Source organism: Alexandromys fortis, unplaced genomic scaffold (assembly GCF_014885135.2).
Source record: "Alexandromys fortis isolate MF-2015 unplaced genomic scaffold, M_Fortis_MF-2015_v1.1 scaffold_40, whole genome shotgun sequence".
Classification (NCBI taxonomy): domain Eukaryota; kingdom Metazoa; phylum Chordata; class Mammalia; order Rodentia; family Cricetidae; genus Alexandromys; species Alexandromys fortis.
In genome coordinates, this window is record NW_026067966.1 from 8,310,360 (window position 1) to 8,320,224 (window position 9,865).

General features: G+C 43.1%; 1 long non-coding RNA gene across 1 annotated transcript; it reads left to right on the top strand.

The window, feature by feature from the left end:
* Nucleotides 1–5,571: 5,571 nt before the first annotated feature.
* On the top strand, nt 5,572–6,371 carry LOC126508772 (uncharacterized). The gene is made up of 3 exons (XR_007593968.1): nt 5,572–5,698; nt 5,974–6,051; nt 6,241–6,371. It is a non-coding gene; the product is annotated as an uncharacterized lncRNA (long non-coding RNA).
* Nucleotides 6,372–9,865: the final 3,494 nt, after the last annotated feature.

The window sequence follows — 9,865 nt, forward strand, 5'->3', positions numbered from 1 at the left end:
CCATTCTTTCTGAAGGTGGCACCAGTAACTCATGTGCTCCTGTCCATGAAAACTCAGACACTTTCTGGTTCCTGTGTCAAAACTGACCATAGGAAAGCTCCACCAGCTTCCCAAGGGAGGTTGTGAGGTACCCGTTTGAATAGTTCTCTGGGTGACAGTGAACTGTAACCTGTCAGTCATGAATGATAGGGGTTGCTAGTTAAGGGGCTTCACCCATAGGAAGAGAGTGCTGCGGAGAACTTATAGATTGTTTTAGACTGTTTCAGTTATGTGGTTTTGGTACAGAGGTTTCAACTTGTCTTCAAACTCATGATTTTTCTGCCTTAATCTCCTGAGTGGGTGCCTTAATCCACCCAGCCCACTTAAAACATCTAAGTTTCCTTGCTATCCAGGCAGTGTCTACCACCGAGCCTTAATGTTGGTGCTGTGCCACTCTTTCTGCACAGCAGTGGTTCAGTCATAAACCACTTAAGTATCTTGAACACACATATATTTATGTACCATATGGTGCATATGCATTGTTCTGTACAACCTATTGGTTTTAATAAACAGGCCTTAGTTTGTAGTAACCAGTACAAATACTGTCAAAATTAAACTTCTCTAGATGAAAACTGAATTTGTGCCGGAGGCCATCCCTGGTGGTAGACAGGTCCCAGCAGAGGATGTTAGGAGTTGGCAAGGGAAGAAGGTAAGCCAGGCCATGATGGCCAGGAGAATCTTGCAGCCTGACTGACTCTCAGTCAAAGTGCTTCTTTGTTTATGCAGAATTTAGTAATCAGGCATATACTCATGTTGTTCCAAAACATAGAGCATATCAAAGTTTTGGGACACGTGTTTTAGTTCCTTTTGCTCATCTTTTAGTCATCATTCATAAACAATGACAGAACAGAGTTATCATTTCCATTCATTATCTCTCATGATTTGACATCATTAAAAAAAGTTATTTTTACTCATTAACCCTATAACTCAATTTTTAAGAACCCAGAGGCATCCCAAGAAAAGTCTTCAGGCCAAAGCTGTTGCAGTTATTATTCAAATTCTGGTATAATGCAATGTTTATATTTTATATTTTTATATTTGTCTATATATCTAATCCCAGCATTCTGTTGTTCCTTGGTCACACTACACCACAGTGATACTGTATTTCTAACTTTTCTAAGAAAGGAGATCCTGACATCTCATTCTTTTTATCATCACTTCAGTACATACTTTGACAATCAGTATAACTTCAGATAATCTAACTTTGTTGTTGTATATGCCATGTAATTATCTGAGTGCACAGTGGGAAGAGGCTTGAAATCTGATCTGTGGCCAACTCCTCTAGCCCACCGAATTTTGTTGACCTTTTTAGGGTTACTTTGTTTTGATTATCTTGGTCCTGAGTAACTACAGGAACAGATGCTTTAACAATATCTCATAGCCTCATAAAGAGACCTCTGTTTTTTTATGTATGTCACAACCTCAAGGAAGACCTTGGAGGTAGATAAGGATATTTCCCTATAAGCAGGAGGGATAGTATGTTCAAGACTTTCCTGGGGAAGTTTAGAAGCAGTACTCCTGGGAGAAGGCATAAATGACTCATAAAATATTTAATATCAATTCAATATTCCCAATATGTGTTGTCTAAGGTTTTCTGACCTGCCCGGTTCCCACAGTCATTAAGTCCCAAAGAAATCACACAGAAGTCTACATTAGTTATAAACTGATTGGCCTAGTAGCTCAGACTTCTTATTTACTCATTCTTATAACTTATATTAGCCCATTATTCATGTCTATGTTAGCCACGTGGCTTGGTACCTTATTCGGCAAGGCACCTTGCTTCTTCTGTGGCTGGGTCATGACTACAGACTCGGACTTCTTTCCTCCCAGAATTCTTCTGTTCTCATTGACCCACCTGTACTTCCTGTCTGGTTGTCCTACCTAGACTTCCTGCCTGGCTACTGACCAATCAGCATTTATTTAAAAGATAATCGAAAGAATACAGACCATATGTACAAATATTAAAAGCCCCCAAATACACAGCAGGTGGAGATAAAAATCATAGGTGGCTCCACTTGGCTTTTGCTGTTCCCATCAGATGTGACTATGCCAAATTTGACTAAAGGCTTTCTGTGTTAGACCTGGAAAGAAGTCCAATCTCCATTGATTTGGGAAGGGCTTCTGTGTTTCAAGAAAATGATGGCAGAGCCATCCTTGCAGGGGAGTCAAGGTGGGAGAAACATAAAATAACTGCTCCCATCACATCCACCAGGAGCACAGAGCACAGAGTTAATGTGTGTTTATGATCACTACACTCTCTCCATGCAACGCTCCAGGAATCCACAATGGGCAGGTCTAATTAATATAACCTCTATTAGACATGTTCAAAGGTTCACAAATAAAACCATTCTAGTCTCCACCCTAAGTGGTTGCCATGACTACAGACCTTGGATTTTAGAGATGATGTCTTCAGGTCTTACATGTGCATTTTCTTGGGTCATGTGGAATCTTCTATAAGATTCCAACAGCCATAGAGTCCTTTGCTTTGTACCCACTTGGCTGGTCATCTGCACTCATATCCTGTCTTCTCAGAGTCCCCACCACTGGCTCAGGGCTCTCTAGTTATAGAACTCACTGTCTAAAACACTCCTCTACAGACCCTTTCTTCAATTCATTGCATGTTCATGCTCAATCACAGGATGTGATATTCTCTTTGTTTATTCCATCCAATTAGATTCCTAGTACATCTCCTTTTGATGAGTTGATGCCATTGCTGTATGGAAAAATGGACTTAATATTTTATTTCAGAAACTCATTTTTTGTATATGATAGAAAAATTAGTCATATTATGTAAAAATCTTGTTTTGTTGCTAGTCTTTCTGTGTCAGGATCTTTGGTTTTCCAAGCATCATTGTTTTGGGATTGGTTCATGGCTCCCTTCCGTCAAACTTCACTTGTCACGCCCCACCTCGTCCAGCAAGGATGACGCGTGACACACCGGAGCTCTTCTCACTGCAGTTTTTTCCAGGACTTTATTCACTTTCTCTCTCTCTTTCCCCTCTCTCCTTCCTCTCTCTCCTCGGGCAAACCTCTCCCAGCCCTTAAAAAGGCACGGGCTACCAACCCCGGATTGCCAGGTGGGCACTGCCCATAGGCCCACACATATGCAAGCAGCTGATAATCATTGCATGATCATAGCATAAGTCAGACTTTAGCCATAGGAGTTGATTATACATCTCCATCAGGTATGGCTTCATGCAGCTCGCTACAGTTCCCCCTTTTGTTTTGTAAAGCAACAGGTAAGAGTAGAGGTCTGATCTCTGTTAAAAATGGAACATGAACTAGTGTTTGTCCAGGTGTCATCCACTCAGAGAACACTAGACCTGTCCGGTGCCTTTTTACAGAGGTGGGAGTTAGACACCAACCCACATGCAATCAGACTTGCTCTTCTTGAGGCTGATGCATGCTTACCTCAAGTGCAGTGCGCAAGCCTCACATCCTGTGCTCGCTTACATCTCTAGCCAAACTTGGGGAGACTGTCCTGCTTCAATGACTGTGAAGGCATGAATAATCATAACTGCATTGCGATGCTGTGAAACCCTTATGTGACAAATGCACCACAGGTATACCAGGGAGGCAAGCACCATCAAGCCTGCCAGGGCTCTTATCCCACCCACTCCTTCAGATGATCCATGGAGTGATCCAGGAAGATAGTTCTTCTGCCAGGCTGGTATCCATGCGTGTGGAATTTGCAGTCACCATCGCCACCCGCAACTTTTCCAATTGTTGTTCGAATTCACCAGACCAATTACCTAAAATATATCTATACAATTCTTTAAACAAATTAGTTGCATGCTGGTCACACACAGCCCCAGATGGAAAGAAATGTCTGACAGACTAGGGTATAGACTTGCCTCTAATAACATACCCCAGCTGCCATACCCCCGTGGCACATTCATTCTTGTCAGCTGAGTGCATGGAAGACACCTTCTCCCTCGTGCACCTCTTTGGCTTCCCTAGCAGCTCAGCTGATCCTGCTTCTGCTAAGTGACTATATGCTGCATTCTCATGGGTTGTCTGATCTTACACAGGATTCAAAGATGAATGCCCATGACAACAGGTGTTGAGATTGCTAGCAATAGGGTTCCCAGTCACCACTAGACCCAACCTCCCATTTGGGCTATGGTATTCTACCAACCCTTTGGCTAAAACAGAGCACACAGGTACCTACTCCTACAATGGGGCAGTCTCTTAATTTAAATTCTCTCTGCCGCAGACTCTTCAGCAGCCCTACGGCTACGCTGTGTTCTCGGGCAGCCCTGTGGGGTCTCAGCTCCAGCCCTTGTTGTTGCATTTGCTGATACTCTTGGCACTGCTGTGGCATCCGCCAGGCTAGGCACCAACTGGGCTGAGGCAATGTGCCTTCCACCACAGCCACCTAGCAAAGCTCTGCTCCAGCTGCCTTCTCCAAACTGGTGCATGGAGTGGCACGGGGAACTCAGGAAAGCAGGCGGCTCTGCAACCACTGAAGGGTGGAGCAGAACTCAGGAGAAAGCAGGCTTGTTGCTCTGAAGGAACCCCACTTAAATTAGCTTAAATTAGCTTAAATTTGCTACTTCTTGCTGAGCAGGGACATTGCATTCTTAAAGGTATTTACTACAATCTACTGCCATTTCCAGTCGTGCTCGGACTGAGGTGGCAGGGACAGGGGAGAGGCAGCAGAGACTCCACTTCCCCACTCCGACCAGTTGCCCCGGGGCTGAGACAGAGGTTCAGGCCCACAGATCTCATCCCTTGTGGCTTCTATGCCCTTCTATGCCCTGAGGCAGGTCCCGGGTGTTTTCAGCTTCACAGACCCTCAGCTTGGCCTTGGAGCCACCTGGAACTCCTTGGCCTTGGAGCCACAGCTGCTCACACTCCACTTTGAATTACTCAGGCGGTCTCCGTAATTCAAACCACATGAATCTAACTCCCTTCCTTAGCGTACCTTGTTCAGTGGCAAAATCCAGATCTCTACCAAGCCTGTCCCAGGATGGCACATTAAGATTGCCAGAGATGGCAAACCAAGAAGCAATTGTGTCACATTTAGCCAAAAACCTCTCCAAAGTGCTCCATAACAGCTCGTTAAGAGACAGAAAAATCAGGTGTGATGTTGAAGCGCCCATTTAAACAAATGTTAAATTCATACCATTTCACTTTTAATCCATCCACTTTTGTCGTGCCAAGTTCTTTTGTATTTATTCATAAAAGAAGGAAATATGACCACTACCCACATTTACCCAGGTTGTAATGGGCCAATCAAGGTCTAAAGTTCCCAGAATTTGTGGAAGACCATCTTCTGTGTACAGACCTAATAGCCTAGCCTCTCTGCTCCCAGAAACCAGAAATGTGGTTTCCCCCACTGAACATAAATCCCACTTTTTCCAAGCACTGGCTCCTACCACAACTCTGATGGGAGTAATGGCAGCTTAAGATCCTACATGGGGTCCCTCAGAGCCCAGGGACCTCTCCCCCAGATGACATCACCAGCCATTCTGAAAGCACAGTGGCAGGCATACAACAGTGGCTGTTTTCAGGTCTTGTCTCCTGCTCACTTCATGTTCAACTTTTCAGAACACCATGGAGTTGCATCTCCTGCAGGATACAGTCCTTAGGAAGACAACAGTCTTATCCAGAATCTGAGGTACTGCAGAGGCGGATGGCACCCCAGGAGCAGTTGGTGAGTCCCTGTGAACCCCACACTTTCTCCTTTCCCCTGGAAGAGCACAGAAGAACAGCAGCAATGGAGCCTGCTCCTCCAAGCCACACTCTATCATGCTATTTTCACAGCACAACCCATTGGCAGAAGAACTAACTCAGCCTTTATAAGTCTGTAACCAAGAGACACTCATGTGGGGGCGCATTCCAGAGAGGTCTGAGAGGTGCCTTCCTCCTGGGTATGTGTATGGATTCTGTCTTAATAAGTCATTTTGACTGAGTCTTCTTTTCTCACAGAAGTGTGAGTTTGTCCTCTTGAGAGTCTACTGCTGTTCTGAGAGTTCCTTTTTTTCCAAGATGCCATATTATTATTATGTAAGTAGTGGTGGTGAGCCTCCCATCACTGGCTACTATGATGTTTCATGAATGTGAGGGGCATTTGTGGGATTGGGATCACAATCCCCCAGGACCACAGACTCAGTTGTTTCTGTGGCCTTTCTGGGGCCCCGTGGAAGGTAAGCTGAGCCATGTCCGTCACTCTCCCATTGTTATTTCTGTCACCAGTGTAGAGAGACATCTGTGGGTATAATGGAACCTATGTGGTTGGACTTGATCAATAAAAAGCTTAAAGGGAGAGATTATTTTCACGTGAAAGAGTTTGTACAAGACATGAGGCTCATCTTCCAGAACCACATTCAAGGTCAGCATCCCTCTCTGCCTGCATCTCATTTTCTTTCCACTGGGTTGGTTACTCTTTCATTAATTTCTGGTACCTGGAAAGTCTAGTTTCCCATATCTTTCTGTAATAAGGCACAAGCTTTTAATCCGTGTGTGTGTGTGTGTGCACATGTGTGTGTGTGCATTTGGCAGAAATGTCACAGTGTATGTGGATGTGAGTGTAGTTACCTGTGAAGGTCAGAGACCTCAGATCCCTCAAAGCTAATGTTACAGCAGCCTGCATGATCACCAAGCTATTTCTCTAGACCCTAGTTGTCTTAGTTAAGGTTTCTATCATTGTAAATAGACACCATGAGCATGCAATTCTTATAAAAGAAAACTTATTTAGAGCTAGCTTACAGTTGCAGAGGTTTAGTTCACTAACATCATGGTGTATCATGCATAGGCAGACATGATGTTGGAGAAGGTGCTGAGAGTTTTACATGTTGATTCACAGCAGCAGAAGGAATCTGTGTCTAACTGGGTGTAGCTTGAACATAGGAGAGCTCAAAATGGGCCCACAGTGACACACTTTCTCCAACAAGGCCACACCTACTCTAATAAAGCCACAACTCCTAAGAGTGTCACTCCCTGTGGTGACCATTTTTTGGAAACATTCACACTAGTTTAAATATATATATATATATATATATATATATATATATGTGTGTGTGTGTGTGTGTGTGTGTGTGTGTGTGTGTGTGGACATGTGTGATGTATATGTATACATGGGTGTGTGTATGTTCATGTGTAAATGCAAATGCATTTGTGTCATACTACACATGAGGATCAAGTTAGAGGGCAACCGTGGGTGTTTTTCACATATCACCATGTTGAGACAATTGTTTTGTCACCACTGTGGTGGTGGAATTACAGATGTGTGTTACCACATGAACTTTTCCATGGGTTTTGGGGATGTGAACTCAGGTACTCACACTTGTGTGGCAAGCATTGGCCCACTGAGTCAACTACCCAATCTGAATTTTTTTCTGCTTGTTACTTTATAGAGACATGATTCTCAGACATAGCAAAGTCTGAGTTAACTTACATGTGACTAGACCATGAAGTTAACAGATTCCATCAGAGGGTAGACATGCTGAGGAGATGGTTTTATCACTGATAATGAGCACCATCATTTTTGCCTGTGTTGTTTTCTAGGACCATAACTTTGGCCAAATGGGACTTAGACTAGAGTCTGAGTTTGAGAAGAATTTCAAGGAAGTGTTTGCTATTCAGGACACAAATGGAAACAGTTGACGGATGTCACAGATGCTGCTGGTGGCCTGGCACCATGTCCTTTTCTGGCCAGGTCTTTCCATCTGCAGCAGTGAACGCTCTTTACTGATGCCATCATCTCCAGGGGATTCTCTGGGTCACATGGGGACAGATGCAAATGGGAGTCATACCTTCTGGTCTTGTGGTCCACCCCCCTGAATCCAGCAGGAACAAAGGGTATGACAGATTGCTGTTCTTTGCTCCCCAAGGGTCTAGGCTAGAGGCAGTCTCCAGATGGCCTGGCCCTATTTCCCCTGTGACACATATGTTCCTGACAGCACTTCATAGTTAACCATAATCCTCCAAGATGTCAACTCATGTGGTGAGACACTCCTGTAGTCTCAGCCCTTGGAATGCTGAGGCAGGAGGATAGCTGCAAATGTGATGCCAGCCTGGGCTACATCAGGAGTTTCAGTGACTTTGGTAATAAAGCAAGGTCCTAGTTCAAGAGCAAATAAACAATTCTCCAAATAAAATTTTAAAAAGGCCTTATATAGTGGTATATTATTTGTGTTTTAATAAAAAATAAATAAATAAATAATAAAGCTTGCCTGAAGATCAGTGCAAAGCAGCCACACTTATTCATACAGGCCAGGCAGTGGTTGCCAACATCTTTGATCCCAGCAGCCATGGCAGTTAGCCATAAATACTGGGCAGTGGTGATGTACACCTTTAATGCCAGCAACAGAGGGGAATATAAGATGGAAGGAGACAGGTCTTAGTCTCTATCTGAGGATATCTGGAAGCAGGATTGTCCACTTCCATCTGAGGTAGAGGTAAGAGTCAGTGGCTGGCTGCTTGGCTTTTCTGATCCCCAGGTTGAACCACAATATCTCTCTCTGGGTTTTTATTATTCGTGTTACATTTGGTGCCAGCACTTGGCATACAAATTCACAATAAAGCCTTTTGTCTGTGGCATTACAGTCACTGGTATAGGCCAGAGCAACAAGCGGCCAGAGTCACTGCCCTGATAGCTAGGTTTTGTTTTTTTCCTCTCCTGGAGGGCTCTCCCTGAACTCCCTTCTTGGGCTGCTGCCAAACTAGGTGGCTGCCTTGGAATCCAGTCAGGCTTTTACTATTCTACACAGCAGCAATCAGCCTCACATCTTCATCAACATCATCGGCAGTTTTGGTAAGACAATTGGGAATTCTTAAGGAGAGGAATTAGTTAAAAAGAGAGAGTTTTTTTTAACACATTAAAAAAATGGGAAGCACCATGGGACGGGATTTGTGTCTCTGTATGATAATATGATGGACAGTTTGAAAATGGAATGATTAAATAAGAAGATATCTAATTTTGATGGGATTCATGTAATATCAATTATAAACATTATCAGCTTTATCATTTTTGTCTTATGACTAACAAGTTAGTTAATCTGAATGCTAAGATACAGACTTCAGAAAACTTAATAAAACAGGCCACAGAGATATTCAAATCAAGACAGAGGAATTGAATGGAGAACTGATGTCAGTGTTGCATTGTAAGAATAGAGAGGAACAGCCTAATGTTTTCAAACAACCAACCTTATTATATCCAGTAACCTTACAGGACTTCCTAGATGACAGAGGCTCTATTACATCTAACTGCACTCCTGTGCCAATGTTAGATTTAAGGAAATTCAAGGAAGCAATAGTCTCAAATGGCATGCATTCCCCTTTTGTGAAGCAAATGTTAACCTCATGGTCAGATTGTAATAGAATTATCACTAAAGCATGGATAGAACTGGTTAAAGCTATTTTGGAGCCTGTTCCACAATTACAATAGAGTAACTGGTTCAGAGAAGAGGCTAAGAGTATTGGACAACAGAGGAAAGCTAGAGGTATGGAAAACCCCTAACATCAAATACCTGGAAAAGGAGATTATGCTACTATAGAAAGTAAATCTCTATATGATGTTCACACCCTGGTTTTATGCCATGCAGCTTTAAATGCTTGGGGCAGAATTGAGGAAGTGGAAAAAATGATTAAATCATTTACTAAAGCCATACAGGGCCCAAAAGAAACCTTCACAGATTTCTTACAAAGGATGACAGCAACAATAAATAAATGATACCAAATTCAGAAGTTAGACAAATAATAATTGAACCTTTGGCTTTTGAAAATGCTAATTCTCTGTGTGAAAGGATAATTAGACTGCTAAAAGCAAGGTCAGCACCTTTGGAGGAATAGGTTCAAGATACAATTAATATTGTGTCCC